The 16,076-nt window shown below is 36.9% G+C and overlaps 1 pseudogene; it reads left to right on the forward strand.

Moving 5' to 3' along the window:
• Positions 1 to 436: 436 nt before the first annotated feature.
• LOC103253344 lies at positions 437 to 1,224 on the forward strand (annotated as a pseudogene).
• Positions 1,225 to 16,076: the final 14,852 nt, after the last annotated feature.

Below are 16,076 nucleotides of genomic sequence, written 5' to 3' on the forward strand. Positions count from 1 at the left end.
GACCAAAAAAAAAAAAACCTCTCTACTTCCAGGTTTAATTGTCATACCAATGTGAATAGAGTTTAAATTGTTATAAAATCCAACCTACCATAATTTAAACATAAGAGTATTAATATTTATGGGTGTGCCCATGCAGAACAGCTCTAAATCTAGTGTTTTCCCATAACTCATATATTAAATAAGCAACAAAAATAAAAAAATACATTTTAATATAATTTTTAGGGACTTCCAGAGTATACATATGACTCTGAAATGAAAATAAATTGAGTAAATCCTTGGAACTCTTATTTTAATAATAAAATTCTTATTATTAGATCAAATAAGACAGCACTGATCATAACAGAGGACAATGAGGATACAGTGAAGGGAACGGTAATGAATTCTTTCTAGAAACCATGGGACAGAATGTTGTGTTCTCAGCTTCCAGCTTGCCGTTATGACATTATTTGGAAACTGCAGGAATTATGATTGGGACTGGTTCATAAATGTCTATGCAGGCAGCGCGTTCGGCGGTCCCGCGGATCTGTCTCTTGCTTCAGCAGTGTTTGGATGGAACAGACCCGAGACTCCCTCTCTTCCAGCCTCCAACTACCCTCCGATCTCCTCTCCACGTGCAGCCTCCGAGACCACCTTCTCCGCCACCTCCTGTTTCTGGGACCAGCGACCACCGGTTTTGCGGTTAGCTCTTTCTTGTTAAACAACCATGAGCTCGCAGGTTCGCTGGAATCATTCCACCAGGTGGAGGAAGCCATCAACCGCATGGTCAATTTGCATCTGTGGGCCTCCTACACCTACCTCTCTCTGGGCTTCTATGTCAACCACGATGATGTGGCTCTGGAAGGCGTGGGCCACTGCTTCCGCGAATTTGTGGAGAAGTGCTAGGGCGCGGAGCGTCTCTTGAAGATGCAAAACCAGCGTGGTGGCCGTGCCCTCTTCCAGGCTCTCCAGAAACCCTCTCAAGATGAGTGGGGTAAAACCCTGGATGCCATGGAAGCCGCCATGACCTTAGAGCCTAAGAGCCTGAACCAAGCCCTTTTGCACCTTCATGTCCTGGGATCCACAGACCCCCATCTCTGCAACATCCTGGAGAACCACTTCCTAGATGAGGAAGTGAAACTCATCAAGAAGACGGGCGACCACCTGACCAATCTTCGCAGGCTGGCTGGGCCCGAGCCTGGGCTGGGGGAGTATCTCTTCGAAAGGCTCACCCTCAAGCACGACTAGGAGCCCAACGGCATCTGGGGGGCCCCTCTCAAAGTATCAGGGCTTCTTCTGCCTGAGCCTCCCCCTCTAGCCACTAGGCAGCTTCTTAATCACTCTGGAGCCCTCTCCCAAGCCCTGGACCAAATAGAAATAAAGCCTTCTGCAGCCAAAAAAAAAAAAAAGTCTATGCAAATTCCAAGTGATAAAACATAGATTGTTATCATACATACTGTAAAAGTTGTAAACCCAGAACATATCATGGAAAATGATTTTGCTTATTTTATAAAGCTAGCGCTGAAACCAGGTAAATAGGAAGGACTCAGACACCCAATGATATGTAGAGACAGCTGTTCTTTGATTTGAATAACTGGATTTTAGTTCATACATGATGTCCAGCAAAAAATTTTCTGAGATTATATGGATGTATAATGCTGTTCTTCTTTCTGTACCATAGCAACATGTATAATCTCTGTGCAAATTATTTCATTAAAATATATAACAATAGCCGGGCTCGGTGGCTCAGCCTGTAATCCTGTATATATATATATATAAAACAACATTTAAAAATTCAGGCACACCCTTCTACATGCCTTATATTAATATCCACATGCCCTGCACTTGTTCTCTATATAATTCTTTACAATTCTTCCCTTCTTTTTACAACAGAATTTTACCTTTTTTTTAATATATATTTTTTATTTTAAAATTGTAGGGTACAGTTAAGGGTTAGGTATACAAACATTTATTGTGCAGGTACCCTTGTTGATGAGGTGTGCCCCCCTTTCCCCAGACAGATATTGACTGCTGTTAATCCCATCTCTCTTCCCCTCCCCCCCCATAGTTTCCCGCCACTGTCAACCCTTTTCTTATAGTGTTACGGTAGTAGTTCATGGTCCACTTATGAGTGAGAATTTTATCTTCTAAACCTACAGCCACTCACGTTAGCCCTACATAAAAACCTCAACAGCTTCCAACTACCTGCAGTAGTGCTCCCTCCCCAAGCTTACGACATTTGGCAATCCCCTTTGCAACTGTTCACCCCTTTCTTTCTTTGCCCTGTACTATTGTGTATTGAATAGTTTTTTTAAAAATGAGCTTCCTTTTATAACTAAAACAAAGAAAATTTCATGCCACTTTCACAGTGGAATCCAGTTTACCTTGCTATATCAGTATGCTCAAGCAACAAAGAGCTCGAATCTCAGTGGGACTGACAAAATCCAAGCTTAATGTGCTACTCACACTACAGGTCTGTCTCAGGACAGTAATGATTCTGCTCCACATTTTCTTCACTCTGGCCATGTTTTGGAACATGGGCAACTTCGCTGAAGAAGGAAGAGAAGACATGGCAAATCCTTACTTAAAACTTCAAGCCTTACAACTTTGACTCAGAAATGATATGGATTGGTTCCACTCTAATTTCCTTGGCCAGAGCAACTCATGTGGATAAAAGCAAATGGGCTAGGGAAATATAATTCTTCCCTCAGGCGTGTCAGTAGAGATTCTGAACAATGATACAATCAATCACACTTGCCAAGAATAGAAGATAGTTATATAAAAAATGGAATGAAAACCTTATTCATTTCTAGTGAGACACTGTTTTTTGCCCCACTGTTAAAATCATGCTAGTGCTAAATGATTTTCTTCTTCACAGATTCAGAATACTTAAAAGAGAATTAGACCATACTCTATTATACAACATCCTATCCATGTACAGGAATCACATAAAGTCATACACCTAAAATCACTGCCAGTATGATTTCCACACCTATGAAAATGTATTTATAAAAGATCAAATTCAAATCCTCCAATAAAGCTCTTTGACAATCTGTTCTGAACTCAGAATCCCAGAATCAGCTTCAACTTTCTCTTGTTCCCATTGCTCTTGCAGCCCTCTTCTGACAAATTTCCAGGTCTCCAGACTTCATCTCTGTGGAACAACATCTTCTGTTGCTCAACTGCACCAATATTTGATGAACCAGATTTCACTATTGTTATCTTATATTCCCTAAGCACACGTGAGTCAAGCCTTGGTTTGTATCCTTATGATAAAAGTCTTACAGTCTTCTTTAATCTTCTTTAGTGAAAAATAATTCATAGACTACTTTTCAAAGAAAGTATGAACTGAAGACAAAATTTAAAAATGTAAAAAGATCACAGGCTGACTAGAAATGTAAGGTTTTGATAAAAAATGAAAGGTAGTTGAATATGAGTATTACTACTACTTAGATAAAACTGTAAAAGGAAATTTACTATTACAATTAAATGTCAACTAAGAAACTGTAATATGGAGGAGGAATATAAATTATTCAGAAATGTTTTGGTTTTCTGATTTTCAGACTTTGCAACATAGTATCAGGGTCTGCAATATAGACAGTCACCAAATCCAAGGGAGTCTACGTTTCTAGATTTGAAAAAGTAATAGCCTAGATATATGTGATTCTGAATGTATTTATGGATAGCTAAAATCTCCAAACACACACTATATAGTTACCGATCTTAAAAGGAGTTATGTAGCACAATGACTTGAATTCAAAAGAAACATGAAGTATAATTTAAAAAGTAAAAAAAAGTCAAATGGATTGAAATATTCTGTAGCAGATAATGCACTTCTTTCTCTGTAGAATCTATGCTGGCAAAAATTACATTTGAGCTATACATTATTGACTTAGGAGCACAGTTGGAGTTTTTCTGGCCCTTATACAAATAACTGATAAAAATATATTGATCGCATACATGAATACATTAAGATACTGATAGGGTTGTTGATGATAAAATCAATTTTATGTTCTAAATACAAAACTGACCTATCTCTTCACACAAGGTATCTGGTACTGGTTCACTACCAGGGATAGTTAGAAGCCCAAACTTCACCTGATGCAGTCTATTTACGTAGTTAATCCTCCCTTGTATAGCCCCAATGCTATAATAAAAAAAAGAAAAAGAAAATTCCTCTTTTTCTGCTATTTGACATAGCTTGTAATACACATTATTGACACAAATATATTACCTCCCTGGCAAACCAGTGAATATTTATTTTAAGGAAATATGTTGACTATTTCTTCCAATAATTCTTAGCCAATAGTCTCTTAAATTTTAAAACTTATTTAAAAAATTTTTATCATTATTATTTTTAGAGGCAGTATCTCACTGTGCTAGTAAGGCTGGCCTCAAACTCCTGGGCTCAAAGGACTCTCCTGTCTTAGTCCCCCAAGTAGTTGGGACTACAGGTGCATGACACTCAGTCTGCTTCTTTCAATACTTTTTAGAAAGTGTTTTTCATGTATCATGGCCACAAGCAATACACAGTAGGCAGTAACATACTAGAAGTGCATGGTTAAGTTTTACTTTTAAAACATTTTTTTTTTTTTTGGTTCTTTAATTAATACCAGGTAGACAGTTAACACTGTGTGGTCATCTAAATTGCATTACTTTTGGGTTTTTTTTTTTTCTTTTACTAGTTTCCTTTCCTGGAAATAAATATGGATGTAGAAAATGTAACTAAAATGAAGTCATTGAAACACCATATCCATTTGGAACTGTGGTCATTCTAAACATTTATATATATACAATTATTGATTGAATGCCTGACGTGTCCAAAACATCAAGGGTTTAGAAATAGTGTGGAATATAGACATCAGAATTTACAATCTAGAAGAGAATATATATCCAAACACAGATTACTATCATATAAGACAGCATAATGATCATGTAAGTCATACAAGTATTGTTCTCGTTTAGGGGTTTTGGGTGGTCATAGCTTCCTTGGGGCAATTTTTCTCCTTTAGTCTGATTCACATCAAAGATGAGTCTTAGGCACCATCTGATATTCAAGCAGTTTAACCTGGCAGCCCTCTTTAAGATGGACAGTGGGAGTAGGTCAGTGCCATGGGCCAACACTCAGCCAGCGGTCAGGGGTCAGATGACTGCTGTCCAGGAGGGTCTCCATGTGGAGACCATTCTCAGAGTTGGGGGATGCTTCCCTTTCTTGTATTCAGTCTGGGTCAGTTACCAGGTGTTTCTTTTCTTTAGGGGAGGTAAAGCTATTCTTGTAAAATTAAGCTTTGTTTAAAGTGTTATGAGAGTTGAATCTGGTTAGGTGGCCTTGTCTCCTGGAAATCCCAGGCCAAGGCTGCTCCATACTGCTACTGCTAAGTGGCATGTGGTGTTGTTGCTGTGAGGTGTTCCAGTAGGACTTATGGCTATCATTAATCTTATAGTCATGATCTGTCTCTATGCCCCAACAAGGGGGGGACCAGAGAACAACAGAAGACAGAATAAGCATTGGTTTCTGGGACTCATCAGAGAAACTGCAAGGAAAAAGAGACACCTGACCTGAGCCAAAAAAATGATGGTTAGTTCAGGCAGAGATCAAAAAGAGGAGGAGGAGGGTAGATTCTAGGCAGAAGGTGCATAATGAGAAAAGACATAGAGGCAGGAAATTCTAGCAGATATTAGGGCAATGGCAAGCACTTCTGCTTCACTAGTGCTGTGTGGGAGAGTGGTGAAATGCTGGAGGAAGTAGGCTTGGTGCTGTATCAGAGTGCAGTTCTGAGAAAAATATCTCTGCTGAATGAATCTGATAAACAATGAATTGCCAAATAGGGAGTCTATCTAGCTATTTTAGTGTTTCTAATTACAGAGCTCAAGTTCTGTATCATAGGAAACATACTGAATCAGCGCATTAAGAAAGGATCCCTCATTAGCAATACTGTTTTAAATAATCAGGAGGGCTGAAGTTCCAGAATAGCTTATGGTTTTGTGTATGTGGAGAGCCAGGAGATGTGAAGGTGGATGAACAAAAAGTATTCTCATGCATTTATCTATCAGGAGATGTTTATTTTAATCTAGAAAGAGTTACTGACAAATCTAAGAAAAAAAATAGTATGAGAAATTTTGCATAGAACATTGAATTTTATGGCTGTCTTTAGATACACTTACTTAAGCTCATAACAGTCATATTGTTCAACACAGCACTTTTATTCTTTTTTTATAGATGAGGAATGGGGCTCAGAGAGGCCCAGACTGTCCTAGTACCACTTACGGATGAGGCCAATAAGAGCCCGAATGTGGAGGCAAAAGTGACTTCGTCTTGGATGTTAATCCACCACGTAGACTCCTGAGTGACCCTAGTCTCAGGAATGCCTCTTGGTTCCTTTTTTATTTACTGTCCCTAGTGTAAGAACACGTACTCACCATAAGTCCTGCCCTTAGATCAAAGCAACCTTGATGCTCTCACATAAATTATAGGCCGTGATGCACATAGCTTTCCTGCCTGTTCTGGAGGGTTGCCTTTAACGCCTCCACACAGCCTGGACACCCGTGCCCTCTGGTATATAATATAAGCCTGGGGCTGGGGACGAATGATGAGGAAATCTACCTGTCTTGCTGGTGCCCAAGGCCAGACCTCTGTCCACAAGTTTCCCATTAAGTCACCCTTTGCACTGGGTTTCACTGCCTTGTTCTTTGGTTTCTTGGTTCCATCAGCGTTTAGGAGCTGCTTTACATATATTGCCCTTTCGTGGAACACCAACTTTGAAGGTATCTGAATCTAAAATGTGCGTCCGGCTACTACTCAACTGATGCCCCCCCAAAGGAGATGGACTTATTGGACTTTTGACTTTAAGAAAGTCATGCAGACCCTTTAAGCATTACTGTCTGCATCTGTAAAATAGGAATAGAAACACGCTTACTGCACATTTCTGAGTTAATTTTGGATTTCTTTTTTTCTAGAAGACTTTCCGTTTTACCTGTTTTCAAATGCACTGGAGAACATTCATAGTGTTCTCTTACGATTTTAAAAATCTTTACAACATATACCTTTTTAAAATTCTAAATATTGCTTGTGCCTTTTCTCTCTTCTTGCACAGTAATGCCAGAGGTTTCCACATTTTATTGGTTTTCTCTAAGAACCAACTTTGTTTTTTGATCCTCTCTAGTACTTCTTGCTTTGCATTATATTTTTTCCTTGTAGCTTTTAAATTTGCACTCTCTGCTTATTCTATAGGCTTACTCTTGTTCTAGTGCTAACTTCTTGTGGGTCTGTTTAACTACTAATTTTAATGTCGGGTTTTCCATCATGATTTCTTTATCATCCATTAATTAAATTGAAGTTGTTTTTTATTTAATTTACTTATTTTTATTTAAGTTTCCAAGCTAAATCATAAGAGTGACAGATACCTTTCTATTGTTTTGCAGTTTTGTTGCACTTTGATTAGAAAACATGTTCTGTATGACATTGATTATTTGGATTTACTTAGAATTTACTGAAATATATGTTCATGCATTTATATAAATTCACTGAATTTATTATTTGTGCTTGAATATAGTAAATTTTTGTAAGTGTTCTATGTTAGCTTTAAAATAATGAAATTCTATATGTTAGGCTCACTATTTAACTCATAGCAAGCTTGTACATTTTCCAAATTCTGTAGTCTCTTCTATTTCTTTGTCTTCTTGACTTAGCACTTACAAAATTGTTTTCATTCCTTTTATGTCTAATCTTTCTGTGATTATCTCTTGTAAAAATCATATAATTGTAGTGAAAAAAATTCAGTGTGAGAATATTTGTCTTTAATAGGTGTGTTTAATTTTTATTGTAAGAACAGTTATATTTAGATTTAATTGTACTGGGGTGTTTTTTTTTGTAATTTCTCTTAACCATGTTTTTTTCCTGTAATTTCCCTCCTTTCCTGCATTTATTATTTTGATTATCTTGTTTATTCCTTTAATAATTCTCATTTTGAGATTAAATTTACATTTTTAACATTTATATTTAACAAACTGAAAAACTAATTATAGTCTCCTTTTCTTTCTGAAATAAAAACAACAACAAATAGAGAAAGGTCCTCAGAAGGCTTTTTTAAAAAAAAAAAGTTCCCATAGCATATTATATGGTATTTATCTAGAATTTCAGTTTCCCAAGTTTTGCCTAATTTTTTGGCAAAATTTGATGAATTCATGTATGTCATATACACATACACATATATACTGCATGGATCTATGTGTACCTTTTTTGTACCATTGAAAGAATTATACTATTTCCTTTATTTCTTTTAAACATCTTATTTTGAAGTCTCTTTCAATTTGGGGGGAAATGCAAGATTCTTTAGGTATTCATTTGTCCATCTGTCACACTGGGTGGCTTTCTCCTGTCCTCCTTGTGCTGACCAAGAGTTGTTGTCAATGGAAGTCTCATGTGCCTTGGCTTTTGACAATTGCATGTTATTCCTAATGTGGCTCTTTGGATGTCTCCAGTTTATGACCCACTTTCAATTTTATTTCTTTTTTTTTAGCGCCCATGTTTCTCCACTTATGGTCCCCACTTCACAAAGGCTGTGTGAAAGGAGAACATACTCCCTCATGGCAAAGGCTCCTGGTTCTGCTTTCTCATGTGTGACACTCTTTCCACTCAAGATCCCAAGTGAGGCGCAGAGAAGTGGGTAGATTTCCCAGTCCCATGTCCCTGTTTCAGAGATTGAAGAGTGCTATACAGCTCCAGAGGAAAGGCCTGAAGCCTAAACTCCCTCGCACTTAAAACCCTAACCTCTCACCCTTCGGGCCAGTGCTCTCTCTTGAAAACCCCGTGTGGCCTTACCACTCTTGCTCCCTTCTGTGTTACCTGAAGATTCCTCTTGAATTCAGCTGTGTGTTAAATTTATTTTTGGATGTGTGTGGGACCAGAGGAGTAGGGGGAGGTAATGGGCAGAAGGAGGGTTTCCTATGTCAGGTCAGTCTACTACATTTTCCAAGAGTCTGCTAAATGATATTTCCAAAAAACTTTTCACTGAAATTCAACAACATATATAGAAAAAGCAAGGTTATGAATTTTTAAGGTTTTGTTCCTAACTAATCTCATAGTTGATTATACAAGTATATCAAGTATTGACAACTAGAGATCAGGATATTTGGCTATGAACCGCCCCAAAACTTGACCTTGAAATCCCTGTAAACTAAATATCACAGATGTGAATCCAAGGTAATGGGAGATTTTGTTCTGAGAGTTCCATTCTAGGTAATGGTATAAAACCTATCAACCAACAACAACAAAAATACACTGAATGCTATTTACCTACAAATGGGTAATCTGTTTTAGGAACTTTTCATGACAAACATACCCTGCTTTTGCTCTCCTTCTAGCAAAGACTGAGATAACCAATAGCAGTGGCCAAGCTAGAAGGAGAGCTGTTGTTCAGCACAGGGATGAATAAGACACATGGGCTTTTTTCTTTCTTTTGTAAGAGTTTAAGACTATTTTAAGAATATTCTGTAAACATCAAAGTTCTTTGTATTTTTTTGTTACTTTTATTTGTTCTACTTAGGTATTATTTTTGCCTTACTTTTCTCAAATAGTATATGCAGTCAAGGGATGGTAGAATACATTGTAAGAATACATTAAGTTTTTTAAAATAAAGAAATTAATAAGCATTTCTATTAAAAAGTGGTAAAATTTTTTATTTGCAAAAAATATGAAAAAAAATTCTGTTTTAGGGGGTTCAACCTCTAAACTTCTATTGAGGGTGAAAAAAACATCTATTAGTGCCAGGTTACTATTTAGTAGAGATTTCTAATACATTTATAAATTATAAATATAACCTACTATTTACATTTATTTAACAGATTTCAGAACATGTTCGTAATTCTAGACTAGTAACTTTCAGGGCTTTTTTTTTCTTATTGGAAGAAACAAAACCCTAAGGGTTTAAAGCTGTGAATTAGCCCATCTAGAAATATTTAATCAATTGACTTACTAATAAAGTTTGGTGTTGAAAATTGTAAAAGAAGCGTGAAAGGACATAAGACGGAGTTGATATACCCAATGCAGCCACCTTGACACTGTGTGGTTCTGTCATATTCTCTTAATATTACCTAGCTTGCCCTCTAATTGAGGACAGAACCTGTTTCTCAGAGGGAGTTACTGATAATTGCTGTAAAATCCCATCTCCAGCTTGTTTTGTAAACAAGTTAACCTAATCAGCCCTTCATGACCTTCATGACATAGACCTCATCAATATGGCAAAACCCTGTGACTAATCCACCAACTTGCCTGCTGTCCTTCATGGTGACATCAGTACCTGTGCTTACCTTCACTTCATGATGAAGCAGAACAGACCACCATGCAATCATCTTACCGGCTTTCCCTCATCAAAAGGAAGCCTGTAAAGGCATTTAACCATTGTTTTGTTAAGCACTGGCCAGGCCATGTGCTCATTAAGCTATGGCCAGGCCATGTTTCCTAACTTTGACCCCTTCCCCTACCACAGGGAGATGAATCTCCTCTTTCTCTGTCTCTCTCATTTACTTTCTAGCCATTGTTTTGTTAAGCACTGGCCAGGTCACTTGTTCTCTGAGCTACGGTCACGCCGTGTTTTCCTGAACTTTGGCCCCCCCTTGGGGAGGTGAATCTCTTCTCTCTAATTTACTTTCTAGCCATTGCTTTGTTAAACTCTGGTGTGTCCATATGGCTCTTTGAGCTATGGCCACCAGATTTCCTGTCTTGGGCCTCCTTCCCCCTTCCTTGGGGAGGTGAATCTCCTTTCTTTCTCTCTCTCTCTCTCTCTCTCTCTCTCTCTCTAATTTACTTTCTAAATATTTTTCAATCTAATTTCTGTGCAATTCTTTGCATCTTTTATGTGGCACCGGATCACAGACTCCCCTGTCAGGTCTAACCCTACAAAGTTCTTTTAAGTGTTTATTTTAAATACTGATTGCACTTTCAAACATATTTCTTTGTAATTAGTATATTTAAGATGTGATCTGAATTATTATTCAACTAACATAATTTACTTCTTCTTTAGAGTAATTCCATAGTGCAATGATTAACACTAACATATTATAATTCATAGCCCCTAGGAGATATGCAAACTTTACCATAGATTTTATTGCCTTTTCAGTTCTATGAGACAGACAGGATAAAAGCATATTATTTTTTTATGGGAATTTAAAACACAAAAGAGGTTGAAGTCATGTCAAATAACATTTGCACATTTTAATGGTGCATGATGATAAATATTAGGTCATAAATTTAGGGAATATTTACTCTATACAAACATTTCATTTATGTATCTACTACAAGCCAATGTGTTCTGCCAAAAAAAAAAAAAAAGGTTTATTGCCTTTCTTACATGCCAATGATTACCAGCTTTTATTCTTATTTTGTTTAATTTCACTGAAGCTGGAAAACAACTCAGAAGAAAAAGTTCCATTAAAGAGTTTAAGGTGATATTCATTCATTTTGACTTTACAATTTTTTTTCGCTTAAGTTTGGAAGTTTAGAAATACAGTGTAGTTAAATAATTGGCTTGGCAGTATTCGGGAACATCTGCCTAAAATGAAAGATCCAAACTACTGTAGCTTATATTAGGCAGAGCTGAGTCTAAAATCTGCATCTCCAAAAGTCTAGGCCCAAATGCTTACCACTCTGAGTTTGTGAAACACACAGTTACAGTGTTTTGTTCACACCATCACGAGCATATATGGCAAAGTAATGTAGTAATGAAGTCCAGTTTAAAAGAATCACTGTTAAGTTCAAATACTCTGACAACTTAAACATAAGCCTCATTTGGAAATTTTATTGTACATTCTGATGGTAAGTAAAGAGTGACATACCTGCCCCAGGCTGCCTCATTTGTAGATGCTTTATTAACTGGAACACAAGTGGAGTCAATGACAGCCGATTTGTTCATCTTGTAGCAGAAACCACAGTCTGGATCCAACATACATTCATTACAGTAACTGAAAGACAAAAAAAATTAGAGTCATGTTGGCAGAGAAAACTGGTGCTCATCATATACCAGATTCCACATGCTTCCCTGTATTTTCCCTCTCTTTTGCAGTAAGCTTGGGGACTTGGGACTCATTTTGGCCAAGGCAAGTGACATGTGCTACACCAGGTGAGTGATGGCTGATCCCTTCGATCTTTTATTCTTCGCTACAGCAACTTTGGAAGTTACTTTGAGATGAAGAAGGCTTGGATCTGACAGACTGGATGTAGAAGAATTCTAGTCAGACTGGAGCAAATATAGTTTTGCTTCCCTAAACCACTGAAATTTGTTACCAAACTACAGAATGGCCCATTTTGATCCGGCCTTGACCAGTTCTAAATTGTATCTAAGTATTTATTTCTTAGGTGTTTCTTCCATGTGCCATTTATTTTTAAAACTGTAAATAGTTTCTTTAAAAAATTTTTCCCCCAATATGTATCTTGAAATAGAAAATTCAAACAATAAAAAAAGCTATGTCTTAAAAAAAACGCTAGACAAAAATACTATTACTCAAATATGACCATTCCTAACATGTTGGTGGACATCTGTACTTTTAACAAATATATATTGATTACCAACTATATATTATTAGTAATTATTTAAAAGTTAGGTATAGGAAAAAAGGCTAACCTTCCTCTAAGTTAACCACATCTACTGACTGGATTGCACAGGCATAATCAATTAATCACTGTTCACTTGATAGTGGCATCCTAACTGTAGGAATTATTTATTTATTTATTATTTTTATAGTCCATAGTTTTTACCTAATGTCCTGTTTTTCTGTTCTGGGATCCCATTCAGAATACCATATTACAGTTATTCCTCATTTCTCCTTAGGTTCTTCTTGACTGCAACAATTTTTCAGACTTCCTTTCTTTTTAATGAACTTAATGATTCTGAGGCGTACTGGTCAGGTTTTTTTTTTTAGACTGTCACGCAGTTGAAGTGAGTCTGCTGTTATTCTCAAGATTAGACTGTGGTTATAGGTTTGGGAAGGAAGATCACAGAAGTCAGGTGACCCTCTTATCACTTGTTATCAAGGGTATATATGTACTATCAATATGATCCATCACTGTTGATGTTGACCTTGATCACCTGGCTGAGGTGGTATTTGTCAGGTTTCTCCACTGTAATATTACTCTTCCCCTCTGTCCATATTGTATTCTTGAGAAGGAAGTTACTATAAGCAGCTCATATCTAAGGAGTGCAGAGTTATTTTCTACCCCTTGAGAGTAGATTGCCTACATAAGTTATCTGAAATTCTTCTGCATGGGAGATTTGTCAATTCTAACTCACTTGTTTACTTATTTATTCAATCACTAATCCTTTATCTGCTTTTGATACTATAGAGAAATTATTAAAATTGCAACCTTCGTAAATTAGAAAATTTAGAAGAAATTGATAAATTCCTGGAAACACACAACTTCCCAAGATTGAAACAGAAAGAAATTGAAACCCTGAACAGACCAATAACAAGTTACAAAATTGAATCAATAACAAAAAACCTACCAGCCAACAAACATATGTTAAAAAAAGAAGAGCTCAAATCAATAATTTAAACTTCCACCTGAAGACACTGGGTGTATAAGAGAAAGAAGAAACAAAAACAAAATCAAAAGACTCTGAGATGGAATGAAAAGAAAGCCCAGATAAAGATTTTGGCATTAGGTAAGAAAAATACCTTCCCTTTGTAACTGGAGGGTAGGAAAATAGGATGGACAGATTATGTGCTCACTACTGAGGAGACAATAAAGTTCCTCTCTATGGTCTCTACTTTCTCTGTAAAGCTGAAGTTGAAATTGCTTGCAGAGAAACAGGGAAATGGAGCATTGAAGGTTTGAAGAAAGTGAAAAGAAGAATTGATATAGTTTTCATGAAAGATGGTTGAAACCATCCTTTTGTACAGTTAGAGAAAACTACTAATCATTTCAGGCTTATTGAGGATCCCTTTGAGGCTGGCCATTATGAATTATAGAAGACCTACTGTTCTGCCCTAGAGTGTGATACTTTCAGCTACACTTAGCTATAGGTGAAGGCACGGGAAAGGCAAATGTTTGCATTCATAAAGGGCTAGGATTTTTGACAGATGGGTGAGCTAGAATGATAGGAGAAGGAGAATTTAGGATTTGGAAATGATAGGCTGTGGGCAATATGCTGGATAAGGAAGATGCTACAAAAGGGAAGAAACTAATGACTAAGACAGCAAGTAGTGAGTCAGTTAACTGGTGATTACCAAGAGGTCTAATATCCAAATCGGCTCTACGAAGGCAGGAACTCTGTTTTGTTCACACACATGTCTCAGCACCTGAAACAGTGCCTGGCACACAGGAGGGGTCACAGGGTGATCTTTTAATAAGTATCTGGAAAAGTGGAAATCTGTGGTCAGATTTGGATGCCTGAATGAGTGATAGAGGAGATTATTTGTTATGAATAATTTTCATGCATCTGACACACACGGTAGGTTCTCAGTAATTAAAATAGCCTTTATCATTATACTTTTTGGACTTTTTATAGGGACTGCATGTTTTCAGAGAAATAAAGCAGAGAACAATTTCTCTGCAAATGGGTGAGCTGACCTTTCTAAAATGAGTATCATTTAATGCCAATGGAACAATTAAAGTTGCAAATGTAACCTCTTATGGATAGAATACATACATATAGAACAAAATACTAGCAGAAGTTATCTTCCTTTCTAAATTAGTCTAGTCTCAAAGCCAGAAGTTTAGAGTCCTTGCTTCTAATGCCTTTAATTGTTTGGTGTGCTGATCACAGGTGTGGACAGTTTTATATTTATATTGTTGAATCACCTCTCTAAAGTATGCTGAACTTTCCATAGGTTTTGAAAGGCTTCACTTATGCTTTTTGTCTAGAATCGAAGTCTCAGTCAAAAATAAGGATGCCTATTTACCAAAGAAAAAGTTTACAGAAGGAAGCTAAAATGATAATAAATCTAATTTTTAAACAATGCCAGTGTTTTCACATTTAGTTAAATGATTCAAAGAGGTATTTTGATTTTGAAGATTAAGAAATAATGTCTTTTTAATCCTTCTGCAATGACTTGTATGTCTTTCAATTGTCTTTTTCAGATGGCCGGTTTCTCCTCCCATAACCCATGGTATAATTACTTGAACACAGTAGATATTTAATAAGTCTGTGCTGGCTGACCTTCAATAATAAAATAAGCAGTTCTCTGACAAGCCTTTCTCCCTATCTCTTTGCCTGGTCAATTTCTTTTATGACTTGGCCAAATATCACCTCTGAAATTATTCCCAGCTCTTACAGTCAAAATGACTAGGCCTCTCTGTCCTTTGGGTAGTTCATACCTATTTCCTACTATATTGCCAGTATTTACTTGTACCTCTGTTTCTCATTCTTGCCTTTATCCACCAAGGAGCAGGGACTCTGGATTATTTAACTTTAGTGCCTCCAAGGCCTTGCCATCTGTGAAATGATCCAGCATTGTCTGGCAAGTGACTGTGTGAAAGGGAGAAAACTCATTCTATAATCATGCTGTAGGCTTTGGTTGAAAAACTCTGCCCTTTCGAGGCCTCTGCTTCTTTATTCATTTTTCCTTTTTTGTGTCTTTGTCAGATTTTAGTATAATTTGGCTTTATAGAATGAGTTAGGGAGGAATCCCTCCTCCTCAATTTTTTGGATAGTTGCAATAGGATTGATACCAGCTTTTCCTTGTACACCTGGTAGAATTCAGCTGTGGATCTGTCTGGTTCAGGGCTTTTTGGGCTGGTAAGTTTTTTATTATTATCTCCCCAATAGCGAACACATAATCCATCAGTCCTATTTTTCTACCCTCCAGTTACAAAGAGAAGGTGTTCTTCTTACCTAAGGCCAACTTTTTTAATCTGGGCTTTCTTTCCACTCTATATCAGACTCTTCTGATTTTTGTTTCTTCTTTCTTCTATACAACCAGTGTCTTCAGGTAGAAGTTTAAATTATTGATTTGAGCTCTTCTTTTTTAACATAGGTATCTAAAGTTATACATTTCCCTCTAAGCACTTCTTTGGCTGCAACCCATATTTGTTATGTTGTATTTTCATTTTCTTTCATCTCAAATTATTTTCAAACTTCTCTTGTTTCTTCTATGATCTCCTGGCT

This window comes from Carlito syrichta, unplaced genomic scaffold (assembly GCF_000164805.1).
Source record: "Carlito syrichta isolate Samal-C Ts95f unplaced genomic scaffold, Tarsius_syrichta-2.0.1 Scaffold222297, whole genome shotgun sequence".
Lineage (NCBI taxonomy): Eukaryota > Metazoa > Chordata > Mammalia > Primates > Tarsiidae > Carlito > Carlito syrichta.